Consider the following 27,512-nt stretch of genomic DNA (forward strand, 5'->3'; position numbering starts at 1 on the left):
ATTTTCTGGGTCGGGCAGCATGATTGACGATGGATTTACATCGAGGGACACAATGTATTTAATTTTTTTAATAAAGGATTTGTAAAAAAATGGCTCCCATCCACATGAAGGGCAGGATCTGGGGGCCCCCTTGTTAAAGCCCCCCGCCCACAGACCCTGACAACCACAGCCCAGGGTTGTCAGGAAGAGACTCTTATCCCCATCAACATGGGGAAAAGGTGCTTTGGGGTGGGGGGCCGAGCCACCCCCCCCCATGTTGAGGGCATGTGTCCTTGTATGGTTCAGGAGGAGGGGCACTCTCACATCCCTCCCCCTTTCCTTACCTGCCAGGCTGCAAGCCCCTATAAAAGCCTGGTATGGATTTTGAGAGGACCCCATGCCATTTGGACTGGAGGGGGACCCCACACCATTCTTTTCTTTATTTTTTCAATAGCCGAGTGCCGGAAATGTAACCGTGAGTCATTTTAAATGGAATTTGACTTTAGAAATGCCAGTTTTGCTGCAGCATGTTTTATGCATGCTGAAGATGCGCCACTTTACAGGCACATTAAGGGGACGCTCCAGGCACTATATTTAAAGGAATTTTTTATTTTTATTGTTGCACTTTAAGCATAATTAAAATCACTGCTCCTGAAAAAACAATTGTTTTTAATATTCTTTTTCGCCGTTCGGGTTTGATCATTTAACCTGTTGGGGAGTTCTGCTGCAAACTGACAGGGGGGGGGGGGTGTTCAGCCCATCTCTAATGAGCAGATAGCTTACACTGACAGCCTGTAAAGACCCTGTATTGCACCTGTGATCTGCTGATCACTCTTATCCACAGCTCTCTTTCCTGTACCCAGCACCCACCTATTCACAGGTCTCCTCCTGTGCCCAGCACTCTTATCCACACTGCTTCTTCCTGTGTCCAGCACTTCTTGTCCACAGCTCTACCTCCTGTGTCCAGCACCTTTATGTACAGATATCCTTCCTGTGCCCAGCACCCAGCAATTCATAGGTTTTCCTCCTGTGCCCAGCACCCTTTATCCATAGATCTCCATCCTGTGCCCAGCACCATTTACCAACAGCTCTCTCTCTTGTGCCCAGCACCCCTTCTTCACACCTCTCCTTCCTGTGCTCAGCACCCTGCTATCCACAGCTATCCTTCCTGTGCCCAGCACTCCTCTATCCACAGCTCTCCCTACTTTGCCCAGAACTCCTCATCCACAGCTCTCTCTTTCCTGTGCCCAGCCGCCCTTTTTCACGCCTCTCCTTCCTGTGCCCAGCACCCCGCTATCCACAGCTCTTCCTCTTGTGCCCAGAACCCCTTATCCACACCTCTCCTTCCTGTGCCTAGCAACCCCTAGCCACAGTTTGCTATCCTGTGCCTAGCATCCCTTATTCACCCCCCCATAAATACCTGTCCATCTGTTCCCACCAACATCACCCCCATACATACCCCTTTTTCTGTTTCCACCCCCCATCAACACCTCTTCTGCTGTTTCCAGCACCTCCCCCGCCCCCCTTATTGCACACCTGTCCGTCTGTGGCCATCACATGCCACCACCCCTCAGCCCTTACCTTTAGGTGCTGCACATCCATCTCACTTCAGTAGCAGCCGACAACTCTCTAACAAGGGCCAACACAGTCTTTTAATTTCTTTGTAAGCATTTTTGCGTCTCTCGTGTGCAAGGAAGCATTGCCAGCAGGTGGCATCAGCACCCGGGGGGGCACTTGAGAAATGCAGGATAAGTGTATGAGTGTCCTGGATGCTGGCACTAGCATTGTCCCTGCCTCGGAGTCTCATTGGAGCTATGTAGTTAGGTACTCAGCAGGATAGACATGGGCCATGGGAGACACGCCAGCAGGCAAAGCCAAAATGGCGGCCACCCCACGCCCGGTGGAAACACCACAGCAGATCCTGTTTCTCCTGCAGGCATAGCTCAAATGGTAGTTATGCTGCTGGGCCCCACACTGACTGCCACAGTTGATGCCGCAGTACACAGAGGGCTGGAGCAGCTCCACATAGAGGTACAGGCACATGCCCAGAGACTCACACACGTGGAGGACAGGATCTCATCCCTGGAAGATGATTCCACTGCCACCTCTGCTGTGCTGGCACCCATAACAGGTGCAAACAGGGACATATGGGACAAGCTTGACGATTTGGAAAATCGTTCAAGAAGAAATAATTTACACATAATTGGGCTACCAGAATCAGTTTCCACTACCCAGCTCACGAATATCTGTGCTAAAATTATTCCTGAAAACTGGGGCTCTGCATACCCTGCACTGTGGAGCGGGCCCATCGCATCGGTCAGTACTCAGAAAGCCGTGCCAAACCTCGCCAATTCATTGTCAAATATCTCAACTATTCTGACAAAAATGCCATTATGCAGAAATTTCGCCTTATGCGTTCCCTGTCTGTGGATGGTGTAAAACTACTGCTCTTTGTGGACTACTCAATTGAGGTAATGAAACAATATAAGGCTTTCTCTCCGATCTGCTTGACTTTATACAACAACCAAGTTTTGTTCTCCCTAGCCTACCTGGCAATCCTACACATCCAAACGCATGCAAGGGAACACCTCACCTTACTTTCACCTCCCCAGATGAAGTGGAACAATACATTAACGCCTCTGGCGCAGAAATGGATCAACTCTGCAAAGGGCTCCTCCTCACCATCTGCTGCTTCTCCATCTGCACCACCTAAACAACAACGCAGCCCAACCAAGCCCCCATACAAACACAGTCGATTTACGCAACAGGATGACCGCTCTGGAAGTCGCTGACAGACCTCAGAGATTCACTATCACTGGAACTACATGGAAGATGGGTAGTATTACCCCCTTTCTTTTCTCACCTCGTTTTTTTTTATTATTATTGATTGAACTCTCTGTTGCAATTAATGGGCTAGCCCGATGCTCTACTTATATAAGACTGATACCTAGCTGTATCTGTTGCCGCCAAGGCGTTTTATTGCACGCACCTGTGGGCACCTTTAAAGCTCCTGCTGCTAGCCAGCTCCCTTGCTTCCTTTCTGAGTTGACCCACAAGCTGAGCTCTCGCTCTCCAGAATCTCATCACCCAGCTCTGACGTGATCCCTCCCTAACCCCTACTCCTCTGGCTATCCTTCCCCCGCTACCCATTACCCTCTCCGCCTCCCTCCCCGTAGCTCACACTACACCCCCAGGAGATGAGCAAGCAACTGGTGGGAGCTATGCTAGACAGTTAAACTTCATGTGGAAAAAAGTGAAGTGTACACTGTATGTTAGATGGTTTTCTCACCTGAATTTTGTTCTTTTGTTCTCTCTTTATTCTAGTTCTGACTATGTGATGATCATATTTGCCTGTTTTATACCTATACCCTCAGGAGACCTACAATACTTTGGTGAGTCTCAGATTGATGACGCAATGCCTGCAGGGAGGCTCCAATGCAAGCCTCCAACTCACCACCTTCCTCTACACCAGACACGGCCTCTTCAACCAATGGGAATCACCTAAAGATTGTCTCATGGAACTTTAAAGGGCTTCACTCTCCAAGAAAGTGCATGTCGATCCTTAGGCACTTGAAGCGTCTCAGGACAAATGTGGCTTTGCTCCAGGAGACACATCTGTCCATCTGTCCACAGATGATCTAACCTGTCTTCGCAAACTGTGGGGTCGGTTCCGTTTATGGCTCACCAGCACAATTGGTCGTAAGGCCAGAGTGGCTATATTACTCCACAAAAACCTTAGACATACTATTAGAGATGTTAAGACTGACTCGACAGGCCACAAAATGACACTACATATGACATTAGACAGCAAGTAGCTTTTACTCACATTTATGCTCCTAACTCTCCAGACACCTCCTTTTTCCAAGACATGGTGAAGTGGGTATTGAAGGCCCCTGAGACTCTGCACTTAGTGGGCGGAGACTTCAACTCTGTTATGTCCACACTGACAGACCGCACAAGTGGACTCTCCTGTATTACTATCGGAATTAAGTGATTTGGAAATCACTGACATCAGAATCTCGGACCACAGCCCCATTGCAATAGACATGACCCATGTTAAGCCCTTGTCTACCTCACCCGCATGGCGCTTACCTTCATACCTGGCAGACAATGAGAACTTCCATCACAGAATGGAAGTCATGGACAGAATATGCCTCTATAAACGGAGCTCACATCACCAAACCAAACCTCTTTGGGAAGCTGGCAAAGCTTTCCTAAGCGGAAAATCATTTACTATACCACCCAATTTAAAAAACATGCCAGGCAACAATACCTGCAAGCCAGTGAAACTCTACGCTTGGCACACTAACACCTTACACCTTACACTAAATCACACCGTCCATAACATACAAATGTGGCGGCAGGCCAAAATAAATTTTGACCTTTGGGCAGAGCAGCAGGAAGTAGCTAACATGTTGTACTCGACTTCACATTTTCACAAGTTTGGTAACAAGGTGGGCAAACTACTGGCTAAGCTGTGCTCGGGGCCAAGGTGGTCTACCCATATCTCTGCCTTGAAATATGTGGCTGGCTCCCTATTTACCTCACCTGCCGCAATTAGTAAATTACTTGCAGACTACTTCACAAATCTATACTCAGCAGACTTAACTGACTAAACTACTGCAGAAGCTTTATTAGCTAAGATACGTCTACCCAAACTTCAAAATACCCACCTAGAGGTGCTCAATGCTCCCATCATCATTGACAACATCCGTGCGACAATCAAATCTCTGGCATCTGGCATCTGCCAAAGCCCCAGGTCCAGATGGTTACACGGTTGAATTTTATAAATTAACTAACGACTTTCTCCCTGACACCCGAAACATGTTTATTCAGCCATATGGGATGGTGGCCCCTATCTTCCTACAGGAACACATTAGACTGATCTTTAAAAAAGGAAAAGATCCTGTACTCCTGGGCTCTTACCGCCCAATTTCCCTAATTAATGTAGATGTCAAAATCCTGTCTAAAATCATTGCATCACACTTAGGTCCTCTACTGCCCTCTTTACTACACCCAGCCCAATCTGGCTTTGTTCCAGGATGATCAGCCACCTTAAATACAGTATTTGTAAGATTTTGATGACTCAGGATGTCGCTATTATTTCACTGTATGCAGAGAAAGCTTTCAACAACATCAGTTTATCCTGGCTATTCAGAGTGATGGATGATTTCAGTTTTTCGGGCCCAGTCATGCAGTTTTTACGACACATGTACGCATCCCCAATTGCGCGACTTGTCACTCCCAACTTCACTTCTGATACAATCTTCTTAACAAAGGGAATGAGACAGGGGTGCCCCCTTTCCCCTTTTTTTTAATATTGCTATTGCGACTCTATCCAGGATACTCAATTCACCTGACGGGTTTAGTAGCATCAACATGGGTAACCAAGTTCTCTGTTCCACTCTATTTGCAAATGACATATTGTTGTTTTCCACCAACCTCTGACTTTGACAAACTCCCAAAAAAATGTGCGGCCTTTCGACTAAGCTCTGGCTTTTGAATTAACTTTGACAAGAGCAAAACTGGAGACACTTATCCCTGTTTGCAACTAGGGATGAGCTTTATCTTCGGGGTGAACATGAGTTTGACTCGAACATTAGCTGTTCGCCCATTTGTCGAATAGCGAACAGTATGGATCATTCGCGTCAAATTAGTGCAGTGCGGAATGCCCCATAATGCACTGCAACATCGCAGTGCATTGCTGTCTGATGATTGGGAAAACATGCACTATGACCCGCATGCTTTGGCCAATCACAGCGCCATCAGCAAAGAGAGCCATAATTGGCCAAAGGGGTTAAGTCCACGCCCCATACTATATAAGGCTGCCTGAACGTTGGCCCTGTGTAGTGTGTTGCTGGATACACTGTATCCAGTTTAGCTAGATCTCACTGCAGGCCATTCCTGGTGTACTGTTTCTAATATACTTCAGGCAGGTAGGTGATTCATCTAGCATAGTATATATATATATATATATATATATATATATATATATATATATATATATATATATATATATATAATTATATATATATATATAGTACATTTAATTTATATATACTGTGTGGGGTTAGCTCGGTAGCGGGGTGTGTGACCCCTTGGATGGGTTCACCACACACTGAATTTATACAGACTGGCAGTCGAAGATGGTTGAAAACAAAGTTCTTGGTTTATTTTTCCATCTTGCTGGAAAACAATTGCAAGCATCCAAACAGCATAAACAAAATCAAACATAAAATAAATCCTAGCCACTTTGGGCGTCTACCTTCCACACAGGAACCTATCTATGAAGTCTAACACAGCCTACTGCAGACAGTGCTGGTCATACAGCACTAAACAATAGTCTTTTGATTTTTATCACACAGAAAAATCAATCCTCTCCTCACCTCCACAGAAGAGCTTCTGGCACTGCTCACCTTACTCACACAGACTCAGGATGATGCAGGCCTTCAGTGGTAATCCTGTGGGCTACTTATAGAGGCCTTAATTGCCTCATTCTGAACAGCTGAAGTTTTTCAACGGCCTTTAGCCTTTCTCTGGCTACGTTTGTAGCCGACGCCCGATAACCATCTGTGTATCGTCTAAACAAGGCAGAAGTGTATGTTCCGTCTGTGACAACACCCACATATTTACCTGACTTCCTGTCACAATACACACACACACTGCATTCTAGTCTAGCCAGTGCATTTAATATATATATATATATATATATATATATATATATATATATATATACACATCCCGGCTTGTATATATATATATATATATATATATATATATATATATATATATATATATATAAATATATATATGCACACTGTATCCTGTGTGCCTATATACAGACTTGTATATATACTGTACAGTATTTATTGGCGTATAACACTCACTTTTTCACCCTGTAAATCGGTTGCAAATAGTGTGTGCGTGTTACTGCAATTTGGGCTGCCTCAGAGAGAACGGGGAGGGGGGCGGGACGAGCGCCGCCAGATTACATACAGCGCGAATCTCCTGTTTACTCAGCGGCCTCCTGGGCCGACTTTGAACCAACGTTCTGTCTATCATAGAAGCTGGTCCAGGCGGCGGGACTTTGTATTAAAGAGGCCGCCGAGTAAACAGGAGATTCTCACTGTATGTAATCTGATGGTGCTCATCCCACCCCCTCCCTGAGATGGGCATTGATCAGGCTGCATTGATGGCAATGGGCAGGCTGCAAATGGGCATTAGCTGCATTGATGGGCAATTTTGAGGCTGAAGATGGGCATTGATCAGGCTTCATTGATGGGCACTGACCCTTATTTTGCTTCAAAGTTCTTTATTTAAAATTTAATTTTTTTTCCTGAAACTTCCCTCTTATGGCACAGGGGTTTAAAATCTCCCAAAAGACTCACTCCAAATGGATGGTAAGCACAAGGCGGTATCTTAATGTCTGTACCAAGTCTGAAGACCTCGTCACATGCTGGATCTGGTCCAGACAGGTGTAGAACAGTAAAATCTGCAGGGTGCCGACATCACAGATGACCCGTCTGTACTGCACACAGGAGATATAGATCTTGGAGCTTCTCAGTATACATCCGTCTGCACCCCGTCTGAGGTGATACTGGGGTGCAGACGGATGTATACTGAGAAGCTCCAAGATCTATATCTCATGTGTGAAGTACAGACGGGTCATCTGTGATGTCGGCACCCTGCAGATTCTATCGTTCTACACCTGTCTGGACCAGATCCAGCATGTGACGAGATCTTCAGACTCGGTACAGACATTAAGATACCGCCTTGTGCTTACCATCCATTTGGAGTGAGTCTTTTGGGAGACTTTAAACCCCTGTATCTGAGAAACCGCTGTGATAACGGTCACCCACCTCTGGTAAGGAGACTACATTACCACTATTTGGGTGTCTTACTGGTGGAAGAAAATCCCTCTTTTCACAAATTCAACCTTTGTGCACCGTTGCAAATTTTACTATAAGGACTTGTGTTTCCTTGACTTATTGTTTTCACTTACAAATGTGGAACTTTTTCACCATTTATTCTCTTATTATTTTTTATCACTGGATTTGAGTATATTTAGATATTTATTTACACTTCACTTATCAAGTTTGTCATGACTCATTTATTTAGCGATGTACCTTGCTATATATACAGTATGCAATTGAGCTACTGGCCTGCCCTTAATCCAGCGTTCTATCTGAACGCACGTTCAGTGCTGCTGGAGGCTTTGTAACTGATCACAAAATGCACCTGTCCACAGACTCAGTTGATCCGCTCACCTTCATAAAAACAAATCAGTCTTGGATCACCAGCTACCAAGCACCTGATGCTGATGTAACCGGATAATTGTACTATGAATGTGAGATCCCTTGAAGACTGCCTATGCTGATGCTGAGTGACTAGCCTGTTATGCTGAGTCACTATCCTATTCCTCCTCAATGTTCATGTTGTAAGCTTCTAAGAACATTTTTGTTTTTGGGCACCACCACCAGTGGTTAAGGCCCATTTTTTGTGCCTCTGTTTAACAGGGGCACGTAATTACAATTTTTGATCTAATATTTCTCAGCAGGGCCCGTTCCTGCGCTCAACAAGAGTATCTGTGAGGCTTTACAGTGTTGTGCCACCACCACCACTGCCTAATAATATATATACTATAGTATACAGGCGGTCCCTTACTTTCAAACATCCGACTTATAAACGACTCTTACTTACAAACGGAGTGAGACAACAGGAAGTGAGAGGAAATCTACCCCTAAGAAGGGAAATTCTCTCCTGTAAGAGTTAATATGGGAAAAAGGTGTCTCCACTGATGCTTTATCACCAATCCTTGTTTCCCTAATAACCCCAAATTGTAAAAATCCAATTGTCATTGGGACAGAAAGAGAGGTGAAATCTTCTGAAAAGGGACACAGACAGCAAAACAAATGTTACAGGGGTGATAACCCTTCCCTATGCTATCCAAAAAACTTAAAAATAGATTTTTGGGCTGCAGCTACACTTAAAAAATTTACCTGTTCCAAATTATAAACAGATTCAAGAACAAACCTACAGTCCCTGTCTTGTTTGGACCGCCTGTATATTGCTGTTCAGAGTATATAGGGCTTGGGGGCCCCACGCCTTTTATTTTTTTAATTTGGGGGCGGGGTTCCCTTTAATACCCATACAAGACCCAAAGGGAATGGTAATGGGCTGGGGGGTACCCATGGCATTGTGCTCAATAATTTTCATCCATATTGCCGGGACCTGACATTACATTACAGCCGCAAGCAGTTTTAAATGACTTTTATTCCTTTAGAAATGCCATTTTCGGACTGTTCTAAACACAGAAACACACACCACTTTACAGGAATACTATAGACACCCCCAAGGTATGATATTTAAAGGAATATTTAACTTTTATTTTCTCACTTTAGGCATTATTAAAATCACTTCTCCCAAAAAAACTTTTTTTTTGCATTCATACATGTCCCATGGGGCAGGCCCCCAAACCCTTTTTTAGGACAATAACTTTCATATTAGCCTTTAAAATTTGCACTTTTGATTTTTGACGTTCGAGTCCCATAGACTTTAACAGTGTTCGAAAGTTTGCACAAACTTTCGGTCCGTTCACATGTTCTGCAGAGAACCGAACCGGGGGGTGTTCGGCTCATCCCTGCAACCTAACATATCACATACTTGGGCATCCACAAGGCGTAATCAGCCTTTATATGGTCCTGCAAAAAAACACGTATTGCGTTACAAAAACTATGCCTCCCTAAGACCGAGGGTGGGGCAGGTCTGCCCAATATACGTTTCTATAATCTCTCCTGCCTACTTAGACAGGGCCTTGACTGGATGTCTGGAAATTCCAGATACTCCAATACAATACTTGAAGGTGCCTTGGTCTCTCCACATACCCTTTCTGCCACCCTCCACTTTAATCTTAACACTCTACCACCTCACCTTAAATCCAGTGTACCCATCAGAGATACAAACATCACCTGGAGAGAGATAAGGAGACTACTGGGGCTACCGTTGAGTATATCATGCCATCTACCAATCCAAGGCAACCCTATGTTTCTTCCATCCACTCTACATAAAGCCTTTGATCAATGGCGTGCCAAGAACCTTACAAGCATAACCTCCATGTACCATGGCAAATCTGGCGAGTTCAAACCTTTCCAAAACCTGTTGCAGGTATTTTCCAACCAACTATCTACGATCTTGGTGTGGACCTAAGACCAATCCCCTTCAAAAGTCCTTCATTGACACTGTACTCCAGAGAGACGACTACTCCATCTCCAATCTTTACTCTTACCTTATTGAACACCAATCAGAAAAATAGCATCTCAAACTATTCCAAAAACATATTTGATGGCAACAAACTGTCCGTAAAAATCCTTGAGGCATACAGATATATATATTTACAAAATTACTGTGTCAGAAACGTGTCATGAAACGCAATTTAAGATCTTGCACAGAGCATATTACCCGTTCCGCATTAACAAGACAGATCCAACTCAAGCGCAATGCTCCCTACCTCGCCCAACATTGCTTCACTGTCTCTGGGAATGCCCAGCTATTATTACTTACTGAGACTCTGTGCTGGCCTTCATTTGCAAAATCAACAAAACTCAGACAAAAAAAGATCATCTATTGTGCCTGTTCGGATGTGCACCACCATCATCCTCATCGTCAGCAGAGGGACCTCTAAATATTTCACAACGGACTCATACATATCTACTAGTTGCCCACAGGACTATTATGTCTCATTGGATTACATCAACACCACCCAATCTACCGGCGGTGAAAAAAGCTATTTTATCGCTCTTCTACCTGGAGAGGCTAGACACCATTGTACTGAACTTTCACTCTACTTCACGCTTTTTCACGAGATGGCAAAAAATATATGGAGTTCACATTCACCCAAAAATACCTACAGGAACTCATGCAACCTTTTTACTTTACGAACTGGTATCTGAAAAGAGATCTTACAAATTCACTAGGCAATCTCAAAATATCAAACTTCTCTGACCCCTCTGCTTTTCTACCACCATAGAACAACTACAAATTCATGCAGCTCTTTAGTGACCGTGACTCTTTCCTATCTAAAAACAGTAGCATTATTAGCTATTATTGTTGTAGCTAGGCCAATCTCTGAGATCACTAGTTAATTGCATCCAAACATTGCTTCTACTCCTGAAGGTACTAAGGTTTAAGATGTCTTATCTTTTTGCAATACTTTGTTATATTACTGTCTTACAGGTAAACATGATTCGCCTGTCATCCTCCCCTTCTCCTTTCCCCACCCCCTCCCTCCCCTACTCAGGATCAAATCTCATTTGTTGGATCGTCTATTTAAATGTACATGCCTCACAGCTCTTATGCTCTATACAGTTGTATTTTGTAAAACCCAACAAATATAAAAAAAAAAAAAAATGAAGCGATTTGTCCAGTCACATGCGCTGGGGAAAAATGCAAGGCAAACGCAGCAAAAACATGTAAATGCAATGCGCCACAGAAGAGACGCTGTAAAAATGCAGCAACAATGTGGAAAACAAGCATATGCATTTTTGCTGCGTTTTTGCAATGTAGCAGTGTGAAAGCAGTCTTATTTTATTAATTACAATATGTTTTCATTATATATGTAGTGCATAAATAAAATGGATCCAAATCCAAATAGTTTTTCAGATGCTTCAAACATTTGCAAAAGGTCCAAATGAAACAAATGATTATGAATAAATGTTGTTTCGTTATAATTTATTTCAAATTAGTTCAAATTCGTTATTATTGTAAATTGATTCTCTAAATAATAAAAAAAAAATCAGAATTTTGATTTGTAACAAAACTAATCCCGCATATCTAGTTTAGTGCGCCAAATCTTGAAGTGCATCAAAGCACCACATCCTCAATTCCTTTATAGCCATAACTGCTATTAAAGTTAGGTAATCCCTTTTTAATCAAGTCTGGGGGTCTAAATTTAAAGGCAGAGGTTCTTCATGCTCAGCTAGTAGCAGCAAGGAGGTTCTGCATCAGAACATAGTGATGGTAGGGCTGCACCTTTGAGATGCATGGCACGTTTGCCTTTTCTTACTGGCAGAGGCTGTGCTATATAGCCAGAGCACATGGAGGGGGTCATGGAGTGGATAGTAAAGCTTTTCTCTCTTGTGCAGAGTCGTGCAAATTTCATCAGCAGCTACAAATGTGTCCTCTTCTTCTCCTCTACAGATAATTGCACTGTTGTCCTGAATTTTTTTTTATTGAGGACCAGCTATATATTTTTTTATCATATCATCAATAACTTGATGCAGGACAATGCTTGGTTACATTTTGGATGTGGAGAAAGAAAATGCAAGGAACTTTAAGTGAGGGGACAAATGGGAGAGAGAAGCAATTGCCATTGCTGTACCCAGGGCTACTCAAAAAAGCTTATCAGTCTGGGCCTTTTTATAAGATTATATTTTTGTTCAAGAATTTTCAAAGAAAGTATAGTCATTTGACAGAAAGAACAGGGGAATTATAGTAATTATCTTATATATAATAATGCATGACCATTTACATTTTGGTCAGAACATGCATGTATGACAGACAACATATTGGCAGTATAGTGACATAAGTCAATATATTGCCAAGTTCAATAAAATCACAACTTGTGTGAACAAGAGCTGATGTAATGGTATGTAAAAGCCACATTTCCGGGTCCAGTTGTTGAAATGAGATGAAAGACAATAGCCTGTAAAAGCAGTGTGGAAAAAAGACTAGAGAAAGATGCAGAATGTTAAAAGATAAGAGGGGAAAAAGAAAAGAAGGGGAAGAGAAAAGAAAGGGTTATGGGAGAGACCTGCCCAGGCCATAATCCTGATTCATCCAAGATACGTTATTGAGTCTGAACTTTTTTAACAGATATGCAGCAGACAGCACCAGTTTAGTTTTCAGCGTCTGTCTGCTGGGCATCATGTGTGGTAAAAGTCACCACAGGCAATCTTTACCACAAATCTTGGTGGGAGCAGCACATGAATGATAATGATCTGCAGGAAAAGTCATGCACTCCTCTTCCCTTCTATTTTTTCAACCTACCCCATATGAATCTCCATCTGCATTAACTGCAACATCTACAGCCTCCAGTGATTTGGCTAGAAGTTGAACATGGGGCTTGTGCCTTAAGGCACATCAAACAGGAAACAGGGTTGACATTGAGTACATGCAGACAAGGGATACGTGTAGGCTCAAACCTCTCTATAAGTCTGTTAACCCCACCCCACCATCTCAAGCAGCATCCTGGAGTGGAAGAAATAATTCTCACCCAGTCACCCATGAAAATCTCTCAGGGAAAACGTTCTCATTATATTTTGCAGCTTATTTGCCTGGGGGAACTACGTTGGGCTAGATATTCTGGTGGCTCCCCAGAAGCAGGCCAAGAGGTGGCTGATCTTTTGCCATTTTGTTCAAGACAAACACCCTGTAATGCACTGAGCGCTGCACAGTGCATTCTGTCCCCTGCGGGGGCATGAAGCTAGCCAGGGCATCCTTAACAAATGATGGGTCAATGAGTTTCCCTGCTGACAACTGAATAAAAAAAAGGGCAGTTTAAAAAAAACAGTGTGGGGTCCCCCCCTCAAATCCATACCGCACCAACAAAATAACAACAAAATAAGACACCAAAAAATTCATACCAGACCCCTATCCGGGCATGCAGACCAGCAGGTCAGGAAAGAAGGGGGGGCGAGTGAACGCCCCCCCTTCCTGAACCATACCAGGCCACATGCCCTCAATATACATAAAACAATGAACCAAGGCCATGGGGCTTTAAATGAGTTGTAAACACATGGCCACTATGTAAAAAAGTAAAAAATTAAAAGATAAAAATATATATATATATTGAGGTACAATGACAGATAAAGTTGTCATCATAATACATCAATTACAATGCAAAGCCATGCCTTGAAAGTAGCTACAGTGTATGATACATGCTTGAAATTTTGAGATGTCAATACATGATTGAAAGGGCATCTTTAGAACTTAACACATTTTGTGAGCTACCGCTCACTTCCTCAGGAGTGGATGCACATCAAACATGTCTATAAAGTATATCTCACGGTAGTAAATAATATCTTTCACAATAAGGGACCCCATACTTACGAATCGGCTGAGCTAGGATGCCATAGGATTATTTCCTTCAGGTGGCAGCCAGGTAAGTCTGGTCGAGGAGCTGTAGGAGTGGGACTGGGAGAAGCCCACAGGGCAGTAAATGGAGGGTGAATACAGCACTGTAGAGTAGAAATATGCCCATCCATATACAGTATATCATCCAAAGTAGTTACTGTAACAAAATTACATATGTATATATGTGTCTATATATAGTATGATAAGACGCTACAGTGACATAGTGATTAAGGGCAAGAGACAGAGTGTAAGGTAACCATTGCAGCCCAAGCTGCACATGGAGACAAAAGATGGAAGATAATTCATATAGTAGAGTAATAAGGGATAAGAGGTGGTGGTGTGTGTGTGTGTGTAAAAGAAAGGGACTACCAAAACCACAGAGCAATTGATGTAATGCAAGAGAGTATAGCCCGGATTCACAAAGCACTTACGCTGACGTATCTCGAGATACGCCGCGTAAGTGTAAATATGCGCCGTTGTATCTATGCACCACACTCTGTAACCAAGATACGCCTGAAAATAGTCTTCATGTGACCGACATAACTTTCCTACGCCGGCGTATCGTGGGCGCATAATTTACGCTGGCTGCAAGTGGTGCTCCCATTGATTTCCTATTCAAATATGGAAATAAGGGAGATACGTCGATTCACGAACGTACTTGCGCCCGGCGCATAATATACACGGTTTGCGTAAGTCGTACGTCCGGCGTAAAGTTATTCCCCATATATGAGGCGCAACTCATGCTAAGGTATGGACCAGGGAACACAGCCGTCGTATTCTACGTGGTTTACATAGTACGTGAATAGGGCTGGGCGTAGGTTACGTTCACGTCGTAGGCAGTGATCCGTTGTATCTTAGGGAGTAGTTCCGACGTGATTCTGAGCATGCACACCGGTATACGTCCACAGGACGGCGCATGCGCCGTTCGTTTTAAGTAGTTGTATGGAACTCGGCCCATCATTTGCATGGGGTCACGCCTAATTAGCATGGCTCACGCCCACCTCTACCTACGACAGCTTACGCTGAGGGAACCCAGCGCATATTGGGAGGCAAGTGCTTTGTGAATTTGGTGCTTTCCTCTCTGCGCTGCTTAAGGTTAGCGTATATTAGATACGCTACGCTGGCATAAATATGCGCCAATGTATGTGAATCCGGGCCATCGTGTGTATATATATTTATAGAAACATGTCCTTACTAGTGATGAGCTCAATGTTCAGGTCAAACATGAGTTCGACTCGAACATTGGGTGTTCGCCGTTCGTGGAAAAACAAACATTATGGGGCGTTTGTGGGAAATTCCACCCCATAATGCACTGCATTGTTGTATGGTGATTGACCAAAGTATGCACCTGACCTGCATGCTTTGGCCAATTCCAGCGCCCTCTGCTAAGAGAGCCATGATTGGCCAAAGGTCTTTGACCAATCATGGCTCAGGGGGACTAATTCCATGCCCCACACTATATAAGGCTGCCTACACGGCAGTCCTGTGTAGTGTTGTTGGTGTGGACAGAGAGATTCATGCAGTTATCTGCAGTGTATTTCATATATATATATATATATATATATATATATATATATATATATATATATATATATATATATATATATACACAGCCAATCTAATATATATATATATATATATATATATATATATATATATATACTCTGCATCCGTGTTGTTGGTGTGGACAGAGAGATTCATGCAGTTATCTGCAGTGTATTTCATATATATATATATATATATATATATATATATATATATATATATATATATATATATATATATATACACAGCCAATCTAATATATATATATATATATATATATATATATATATATATATATATACTCTGCATCCAGTGTAGCCTACACAATACAGTGCAGCCGTACTGCACTTGCTACTACACTTCTGGTGGTGTACACAATACACAATACAGTGCAGGGCCTATTTTATTTTTATTTTTCAATACCCAGGTGTCGGCAATTGCATTTTAGAAATTTAAATTTTGCTGCAGCATGTTCTATATATGCTGCATATGCGCTACTATACAGGTAGACTAAGGGGACTCCCCAGGCACTATAGGAATTTTTCATTTTTATTGTTACACTTTAAGCATACTTAAATCACTGCTCTTGAAAAAACTATTGATTTTAAAAATGTTTTTTTGCATTTATACATGTCCCCCAAGGGCAGTACCCAGACAGTCATATCATTTGTATGGTAAATTACCTGCATTTAAGCCTTCGAAATGGGCACTTTTAATTTTTCCTGTTCGGCTCACATAGACTTCAATGGGGTTCATCAGTCACGTTAAAACTTTTTCCCTGTTCGGGAGTTCTGCTGCAAATTGAACAGGGGGGTGTTTGGTCCATGTCTAGTTCCTAGTTAGGTGCCCTGGTTTCCAGAATTTCCTGGCAGGCCAGAAGAGTGTAAAGCAGCAATTGGTGGTCACACCCAGTGAGTGTTTGTCTTGTGCAGTGACAACACAAGTGCTGGAACACAACATTGGCCATCCTACAACAACAGGTTATGAACAAGTATTTGTACTAGTAAAAATTCATGGCAGGTTCTGGGAATCTACGGTTCTTTCAGCCTCCTGAATCATAACACATGCACCATCTTGTCACCGTTCAAAGAGAGACATCTGATGATCCCTCTGATGATCCTGTTGGAGCAGAAACTAAAGAGTAATATAGATGGGACCTTGGAGGCACAGCAGACAAAGGACAAAAAAGGATATCCTGCCGTCGTAGGGCCAGCAGGATCCTTTTACAACTGACTCCATCCCTCTGAGGCAGAGACAGCTGTAGATAACAAGTAGTAGGAGGCTTGAGCCAGCGGTGAGGAGGAGGACATGGGGCAGACTTTCAGGAGTATTTTTTTATTGCTAACACTTCCCAGGAGTTGTACATAGGTGTGGTGAGATTGTTGAGGACATGGTTGTCCTCAGCCACTCCAAGAACATTTTATGCTGCAGGAAATCTGGGGCAAATGGGCTTATTCATACTGAAGTGCCAGTACAAGGATCCCAGAATTTATGTAATAGTTACATAGTTATATAATTAGCCAGGTTGAAAAAAGACACAAAGTCCATCTAGTTGAACCATTTAAAAAAAAAATAGAAAATACCGTACAATCCCATACAGTATACCTAATTCTATACCCACAGTTGATCCAGGGGAAGGCAAAAAACCACAACAGAGCATGCTCCAATTTGCTACAACAGGGGAAAAAATCCTTCCTGATCCCACGAGAGGCAATCGGATTTTCCCTGGATCAACTTTACCTATAAATGTTAGTACCAAGTTATATTATGTACATTTAGGAAAGTATCCAGACCTTTCTTAAAGCAATCTACTGAGCTGACCAGAACCACCTCAATTCCACATTTTCACAGCTCTTACTGTGAAGAAACCTTTCCATATTTGGAGATGAAATCTCTTTTCCTCTAGACGTAAAAAGTGCCCCCCTGTCCTTTGTATAGACTGTAAAGTGAATAACTAAACACCAAGTTCACTATATGGACCCCTTATATATTTGTACATGTTGATCATATCCTCCCTTATTCTTCTCTTCTCAAGAGTGAATAAATTCAGCTGCTCTAATCTTTCCTCATAGCTGAGCTCCTCCATGCCTCTTATCAGTTTGGTTGCCCTTCTTTGCACTTTCTCCAGTTCTCTGATATCCTTTTTGAGAACTGGTGCCCAAAACTGAACTGCATATTCCGGATCAGGGCCGGTGCTACCACTAGCCCGCAGATCCCCACAACCACCGGGCAAGGGTTGTGGGGATGAGGCCCTTGTCCCCATCAATATGGGGACATGGTGCTTTGAGGGGTCACAGACTCCCAAAGCATTCTCCCAATGTTGAGGGCATGTGGCCTGGTACGGTTCAGAAGGGGGGGCGCTCTCTCGTCCGCCCTTTTTTCCTGTGGCCGGCCAGGTTGCATGCTCAGATAAGGGGTCTGGTGTGGATTTTTGGGGGAACTCCACACCATTTTTTTTTTAATTTGGGGTGGAGTTCCCCTTAAAATCCACACCAGACCTAAAGGGTCTGGAATGGATATTTGGGGGGAACCCCACGTCATGTTTTTTTTTAAATTGACGGCGGGGTTCCCCTTAATATCCATACCAGACCTGAAGGGCCTGTTAATTGAATTTGGCGGGACCCCCACACGTTGTTTTTTTTTTTTTTATGAATGAATTTTCTCTGAATTGCCGGGAGCCAATAATTCATTATAGCCGCAAGTCATTTTAAATGACTTTTTTTCCTTCAGAAATTACACTTTGTGCAGAGACAGTTCTAAGCACGGGAAACATGTGCTGCTTCACAGGCATACTATACACCCCCCCCAGGTATGAAATTTAAAGGAATATTTCACTTTTATTGTTTCACTTTAAGCATTATTAAAATCACTGCTCCACCAAAAAAATGGCTGTTTTTAAAACTTTTTTTGCATTGATACATGTCCCCTGGGGCAGGACCCAGGTCCCCAAACACTTTTTAGGACAATAACTTGCATAGGGGCCAAGGGGGCGGTGAAATTCAGTTTTGCCTAGGGTGTAAAAAATACTTACACCAGCCCTGTTCCAGATAAGTTCTTACTAATGATTTGAACAGGGGCAACATTATATCTCTCTCTCTGGAGTCTATACCACTCTTAATACAAGGAAGGACTTTGCTTGCTTTGGAAACCACAGTTTGGCATTGCATGCTAGTATTGAGCTTATGATCTATCAAAACCCCAAGATCCTTCTCCACTACGATGAGAAGAAAGGTAATGAAGGAAATTAACCATTATTTGTTGACTACCCTTTTAAATCATTGATATACTGTAAAAGAGGCAAATCTCATACTGTCTTTCCAGAGTGAGCAAAAATGCACCACTTGGAAGAAGTTTAACCACAGTTTACTGACAGCAACACAGGAATAGGCAGGATCAACCAGGTATTATACTATGTGGAAAAGGGTAAATAACGATCACAGGAAGGATCGGTCGATAAATCTCAGGAATAATCAGTCAATCAAAAAAAAGGATCAATCCATTGAAGGAAGGATCAATCGATCGTATGAAGGATAAGTCGATCAATCGCAGGAAGGATTGGTTGGTCAAATGCAGGTATGATCTGTCAATCGTAAGAAGGATCAGTCAATAGAAAGAAGAATCAATGGATTATTTGATCGAAGGAAGGATTGAGCAATGGAAGAAAGGATTAAATGTAGGAAGAATGAATTGATCAAATGAAGAAAGGATCAACCGAATGAAGGATCGATCGATTGAATGATTGGTCAATTAATCAAGGGAAAGATGGGCCAAAGCATTGGTTGGTCAATCGCAGGAAGGATCAGTCAGTCAATCACAGGAAGGAACAGATGATTGCAGGAAGGATCAAAGTAAGGAATGATTGGTCAATCAAAGTAAGGAAGGATCTGTCAATTAATTGCAAAAAGGATTGGTTGATTGATCGCAAGATGGATTAGTCAATCGAAGGAAGGATCTGTGGATCGATTGCAGGAAGGATTAGTCACTAACGGAATTCTTTCAACCCTATTTAATATCAGAAGTGGAATGAGGCAGGGTTGTCCCCATTCAAAACTGAGAGAAATATTGATATGTAATAAACCATATAGAAGTGTTGACGCAATGAAATATTAAGCACTGCTCTCTGTGCCAAGGCCTGGTGGTCAGTAGGCAAATGTCTAAACCTTATAAGAATTGCAAACACTCACAAGAATTATAGCTGTGGTTGCACTTAAACTTTGTGAAGTACCATCAAATTGGGGAAAGGAGGTGGAGTTTACAGCACCACAAATTTTGGGACTTGTTTACAAAAACATCCAGATTAGACAAATAATGCGTATGTATAGGAAAATATGTATTTTTTCATTTAGAATAGCGTAGAGAAGGGTGAAACCCCAGTCAGTTTATTGTTACTATCTCTGTCCTACTGGGGACGAAGATTTACCTTTTTTTCTTATCCAGAAAGTGAGTGAGAAGACATAGTGAGGGAAATTCTCCTCTTTAACCACTTGCCGACCGCGCTATAGCAAAAATACTGCCACAGCGCGGTCGAGTTGCTGTGACACGACGTCCCTGGGACGTCCTCGTGCACTTCCGTGTTTGCACGTCCCCTGGGGCACGCTCGCGGAAGTGTCCGTGCTCGCCGGTCTAGAAGACCCGGCGCTTTACGGATCACGGTAAATTGCCGCTGATAGCGGCCGTTTACCACGTGATCGCTCCGTCAAATGACGGAGCGATCACTTGTAAACAAACTGGCGTCATTTGATGACGCCAGTTCCTCCCTCTCCTCTCTGTACCCTTCGGTACAGCGTGAGAGGAGAGGAGAGGGGGGGAGCGGGTGTCAGCAGCAGCGCTGTGGCTGGATCTGTGACAACTGCAGTCACAGATCCAGCCATCCATCCCAGCAATACTCGATACTCTGCAATACCCCAATACTCTGCAATACCCCAATACTCTGCAATACCCTGCGCAATACTCTGCAATACCCTGCAATACCCTGCCCAATACTCTGCAATACCCCAATACTCTGCAATACCCTGCGCAATACTCTGCAATACCCCAATACTCTGCAATACCCCAATACCCTGCGCGATACTCTGCAATACCCCAATGCCCTGCACGATACTCTGCAATACCCCAATACCCTGCAATACCCTGCGCGATACTCTGCAATACCCCCAATACTCTGCAATACCCCAATACTCTGCAATACCCCAATACTCTGCAATACCCAAATACTCTGCAATACTCCAATACTCTGTAATACCACCAATACTCTGCAATACCCCCAATACTCTGCAATACCCCAATACTCTGAAATACCCAAATACTCCGCAATATCCAAATACTCCGCAATACCCCAATACTCTGCAATACGTCCCCCCCTCCTGCCACCCTCCGGTGCTTTTACAGACTCACCGCTACGATCGAAGCCAGGATATATTTTTTTTCAGTCTTCCCAGCCTAGAGGTGAGATGTGGGGTCTTATTGACCCCACGTCTCACTGTAAAGAGGACCTGTCATGCTATATTCCTATTACAAGGGATGTTTACATTCCTTATAATAGGAATAAAAGTGATAAAAAAAATATTTTTGGGTAAAAAAGTGTCAAAATCAAGTAAATAAAGTAAAATGAACAATCATTTTTATTTATTTTTTTAAAGCACCCCTGTCCCCGTGAGCTCGCATGCAGAAGCGAACGCATACGAAAGTCCCGCCCACATATGAAAACGGTGTTCAAGCTACACATGTGAGGTGTCTCTGCGAATGTTAAATCGAGAGCAATCATTTTGGCCCTAGACCTCCTCCGTCACTCAAAACATGTAACCAGTAAAAGTAATTAAAGCGTCGCCTATGGGGATTTTTAAGTAGCGAAGTTTGGCGCCATTCCACGAGTGTGCGCAATTTTGAAGTGTGACATGTTGGGTATCTATTTACTCAGCGTAACTTCATCTTTCACATTATGAAAAAAAATTGGGCTAACTTTACTGTTTTGTTTTTTTTAAGCACAAAACCGTTTTTTAAAAAACACGCGTTCAAAAACTTTCTGCGAAAATACCATGCGAGATAAAAAGTTGTAACGGCCGCCATTGTATTCTCTAGGGTCTTTGCTAAAGAAGCATATATAATGTTTTTGGTTTTTAAGTGGCAAATTATAGATGATTGACGTGCGCGTCATCGCCTTCCGAAAATATCCGACGTAAAGTGCTGAGTCCCACTCGGATATTTTCGGAAGGCGATGACGCGCACATCAATAATCTATGCAGAGCTTAGGAACGCCTACTCCCCGGGGGAGCGAGAACCCGGAAGGCGGGTGAAAATGACGAAAAAAGGTAAGTACAGACCGGAAAAAAAAAAATCCAGCATACTGTTGATTTCAGCAGTATGCTGGATATAACAGTCTACAGTTTTTTTAGGGTGGACCCCAGCTTTAAGGTAAAACATATTTTCCCCACCCCAGCACTCACCTGGTGCTTCACCTGCATTCTTTGTACTTTTTTAACCCAAGTTCTTTTTTTCTTTTTTCACACTATAGGGATTGATTTCCCAGACAAACACACTGCTCCAAGATTTACTTTTTTACCCATGGGGCCAGATTCACGTAGCGCAGCGGATCTATAGATCCGCTCGATCTACGTGAATTAAGATCCGCTCCCGCAAGTTTAGGAGGCAAGTGGCTAATTCACAAACAACTTACCTCCAAACTTGCGACGGCGGATCCTAAATCCCCCGGCGGAATTCAAATTCTGCGGCTAGGGGAGTGTACTATTTAAATTAGGCGCGTTCCCGCGCCGATTTAAATGCGCAGGCGCCGTCCGCGAAATTTCCCGGCGTGCATTGCTCCCACTGACGTCGCTAGGACGTCAGTGGTTTCGACGCTTACGTAAACGTCGTCCGTCCGTATTCGAGAACGACTTACGCAAACGACGTTAAAAAATTCAAATTCGACGCGGGAACGCCGGCTATACTTAACATTGGCTGCGCCTGATAAAAGAAGGGGTAAGTATACGACGGGTACGCCGCTACGGAAACGTCGTAAGAAGACTGCGTCGGGTCCGCGTACGTTCGTGAATTTGCGTATCTCGCTGATTTACATATTATTTATCGTAAATCAGCGGGAACGCCCCCGGCGCCATTTTTAAATTGAAAAATAGATCCGACAGTGTAGAACAGTGTAACACTGTCGGATCTAGCCCTATCTATGCGTAACTGATTCTATGAATCAGGCGCATAGATAGGACCAGTGTAAGTCAGAGATACGATGGTGTATCTGTAGATACACCGTCGTATCTCTTTGTGAATCTGGCCCATGGTCTCTATGTCTGCTCCATTATTGGATTAGGTTAGTCCATACATGTTTCTATACAAATAACTTTTGTCTACTTTGCTTAGTTAGTAAGGTTTGATATACATACTCATGTCAGAGCATACATGCTCTCACAAAAATACTTTTATACTATATACCTTGATATTTATCTTACTAATTTTGGCAAATCATTGAGACACATATAATTATGTTTACAGCTTATATCTATCAAGTCGCATACTGAGACAATTAGGACCATTCACCTTTACCCATGCCACTTGACGTCCTCCCTGGGGGTATCTGTTTTCTCCCCCTCAGCTCCCGTGCCACACCTTGGCTGCTGCCGTCCATTTGGGGGTTCAGCAATGGAGACACTGGCTTTGTTCATTGGTAAGTATTGGGCCAGTTCGTTCTGGCCCATTATGCCATTGTTTGTGCATTTACCACTGTGACACATCTCTTTATCTATTTTAGATACATTCCATCTGCATCCACCCCCGATGAGCGAGCAATGATCTCTGATGCGTGCATTTGTATATACTGCATTGTATAATGTTTGTATCAATTTTAATTACCTTTTATTATGTGCAAATCCATTGGCTGAGCTACCATGCTGTACTATTCATGTATGTACATCTATTTTTATAAAAAAAATCTATACTGTTACTATTTTTGTTACTCAGTGGCAAACTGTGACCACCTCATTTAAAGTCCCAATGGCGACTCTTTTTCTGCATATGCATACAGGGATGGAGGTGTATCACCGGTGACTGCAGACCTTCTATCTTTATTTCAACTGCTGTAAGGTAACAGCATACTGTACTGGTTGTCACAGCTAGGGATGAGCCGAACATACCCGCGTTCGGTTCGCACCAGAACTTTCGAACGGACCGATCGTTCACACAAACATTTAGAACCCCATTGAAGTCTATGGGACTCGAACGTTCGAATTCAAAAGTGCTAATTTTAAAGCCCAATATTCAAGTTATTGTTGGAAAACGTCTTTGAGAACCCGGGTCTTGCCCCAGGGAACATGTATCAATGGAAAAAAAAGTTTTAAAAACTGTAGTTTTTTCTGAAGCAGCGATTTTAATGATGCTTAAAGTGAAAAAAAATCAAAAATTAATTTAAATATCGTACCTGCTAGGTGTCTTTAGTAGTGGCACATGTTTAGAAATGTCCCTGCACAACATGAGATTACTTTTTATAAAAAATAAATTTAATACTGCTTGCGGCTTTAACGTAATGTTTGGTCCCTGCAATATAGATAAAAATCATTGAAAAAAATAGCATGAGTTTCCCCGCCTCCACTCCCCCCAGGTCATTACAAGACCCAGTGCCGATCCTGACCTCCCTGGGGCAAATAAATAGCACACGTGCAGTAACAGCTAATGCGTTTATGTGCAATTAAATAGCCCACGTGCAGTAACAGCAACTGCGTTTATGTGCAATTAAATAGCACACGTGCAGTAAGAGCGACTGCGTTTATGGGCAAAAAAACAGCAAACGTGCAGTAAAAGCGACTGCGTTTATGGGCAAAAAAACAGCAAACGTGCAGTAAGAGCGACTGCGTTTATGGGCAAAAAAACAGCACACGTGCAGTAAGAGCGACTGCGTTTATGGGCAAAAAAAAGCACATGTGCAGTTAGAGCGACTGCGTTTATGGGCAAAAAAACAGCACACGTGCAGTAAGAGCGACTGCGTTTATAGGCAAAAAACAGCACACGTGCAGTAAGAGCGACTGAGTTTATGTGCAATTAAGTAGCCCACATGCAGTAACAGCAACTGTGTTTATGTGCAATTAAATAGCCCACGTGCAGTAACAGCAACTGCATTTATGTGCAAATAAATAGCACACGTGTAGTAACAGCTAATGCGTTTATGTGCAATTAAATAGCACACGTGCAGTAACAGCCAATGCGTTTATGTGTAATTAAATAGCACACGTGCAGTAACAGCAACTGCGTTTATGTGCAATTAAATAGCACACATGCAGTAACAGCAACCATGTTTATGTGCAATTAAATAGCACACATGCAGTAACAGAAACTGCGTGTATGTACAATTAAATAGCACACGTGCACTAACAGCAACTGCGTTTATGTGCAATTAAATAGCACACGTCTACTAACACTGAGTACTATGTTTAGGTGTAAACTAAACAGCATACAGGCAATACAACACGTTAGAGCACTGCAGCTAGCACAATCTACGGCCTAACAAATAGGAATAGCTGATCTAGCTAAGCTATACAGTGTATAAATATATGTACAACGCCTAGGATGTATATATATCCTCTACACACTGTAGATTTAACTAAACTGACTAGCCTGCCTGCTCTATCTATCTATCTATTTATCTATCTATCTATCTATCTATCTATCTATCTATCTATCTATCTATCTATCTATCTAGTAGAAAAGACACTGTGGGCCAGATTCACAAAGAGATACGACGGTGTATCTACAGATACACCATCGTATCTCTGACTTACACTGGTCCTATCTATGCGCCTGATTCATAGAATCAGTTACGCATAGATAGGGCTTAGATCCGACAGTGTTACAATGTGTTACACTGTCGGATCTTATTTTCGATTTAAAAATGGTGCCGGGGGCGTTCCCGCTGATTTTCCTTGAATAATATGTAATTCAGCGACATACGCAAATTCACGAACGTACGCGGACCCGACGCAGTCTTCTTACGACGTTTCCGTAGCGGCTTTCCCGTCGTATACTTACCCCTGCTTTTATCAGGCGCAGCCAATGTTAAGTAAAGCCGGCGTTTCTAACGTCGTTTGCGTACGCCGATTCACAAACACGCGCGTCGCAAGTCACGCTCACGTCAAAACCACTGACGTCCTAGTGACGTCAGTGGGAGCAATGCACGCCGGGAAATTCCCCGGACGGCGCATGCGCATTTAAATCGGCGCGGGAACGCGCCTGATTTAAATAGTACACTCCCCCTAGCCGCGGAATTTGAATTCCGCCGGGGGATTTAGGATCCGCCGCCGCAAGTTTGGAGGTAAGTTGTTTGTGAATTAGCCACTTGCCTCTCAAACTTGCGGGAGCGGATCTTAAATCACGTAGATCGAGCGGATCTATAGATCCGCTGATCTACGTGAATCTGGCCCCGTGTCTCTCTCTATCTCTCTCTCTCTAACTGACTGACTGACTTCTTTTCTTTAACAACGCCGCAACACACTACACCTTGCAGGCGGCCTTATATAGTGTGGGGCATGTACGAAACCCCCTGAGCCATAATAGGCCAAAGCCACCCTGCCTTTGGCCAATTATGGTTCTTCGTTTTTTGCGCGCTGTGATTGGCCAAGCATGCAGGGTCATGGTGCATGCTTGACCAATCATCAGCGCGCAATGCCGCAGTGAATTATGGGCTGTTGCGCGTCACTCGAATTTGGCGCAAACGACCCGTTTTGTTTGAAATTCGGCGAACGTACGAACAGACAATGTTCGAGTCGAACATACGTTTGAATCGAACACAAAGCTCATCCCTAGTCACAGCCTATTGGTTCGTGTGACTCTTGTCGCCTCTAGGGGTCTTCTAATGTTCCTCTTTGGATTACTGGATCTCTATGGTAATCCTGGAGGTGGTTCCTTGATATCCTCTGTGGTTATATGTCAATATGAGAGAGATTCCTCATAGTGTAAAATGTTCTTTAGAGTTTTTTTTACTCACGTTAGCCAAAATAAAATGTACATTTTTTTGTAAAAGTGCTGATTTCATACTTCCTACGGCATCACTTCTCTACACATTGTGCCCACCCGGTATCACCACTGTTCTCTCACGTGGAACTCACTGTGCTTAGTGACAATGCATCTAGGAGGCAGGAGACAGTGGAATGTGGCAATCTGCATCTGGTGGCATGTGGCAAGTGACTGTGGCAATCTGTATCTGGTGGCATGTGGCAAGTGACTGTGGCAATATACATCTGGTGGCAATCTACATCTGGTGGCATGTGGCAATCTGCATCAGGTGGCATGTGGCAATCTGCATTTGGTGGCATGTGGCAATCTGCATCTGGTGGAATGTGGCAATCTGCATCTGGTGGCATGTGGCAATCTGCATCTGGTGGCATGTGGCAATCTACATCACGTGGCATGTGGCAAGTATATGTGGTAATCTGCATCTGGTGGCATGTGGCAAGTGACTGTGGCAATCTGCATCTGGTGGCATGTGGCAAGTGACTGTGGCAATCTGCATCTGGTGGCATGTGGCAATCTGCATCTGGTGGCATGTGGCAAGTGACTGTGGCAATCTACATCTGGTGGCATGTGGCAAGTGACTGTGGCAATCTGCATCTGGTGGCATGTGGCAAGTGATTGTGGCAGTCTGTATCTGGTGGCATGTGGCAAGTGACTGTGGCAATCTGTATCTGGTGGCACATAGCAAGTGACTGTTGCAATCTACATCTGGTGGAAATCTACATCTGGTGGCAATCTACATCTGGTGGCATGTGGCAACCTGCATCAGGTGGTATGTGGCAATCAGCATTTGGTGGCATGTGGCAATCTGCATCTGGTGGCATGTGGCAATCTGCATCTGGTGGAATGTGGCA

This window comes from Rana temporaria, chromosome 5, assembly GCF_905171775.1.
Source record: "Rana temporaria chromosome 5, aRanTem1.1, whole genome shotgun sequence".
NCBI lineage: Eukaryota > Metazoa > Chordata > Amphibia > Anura > Ranidae > Rana > Rana temporaria.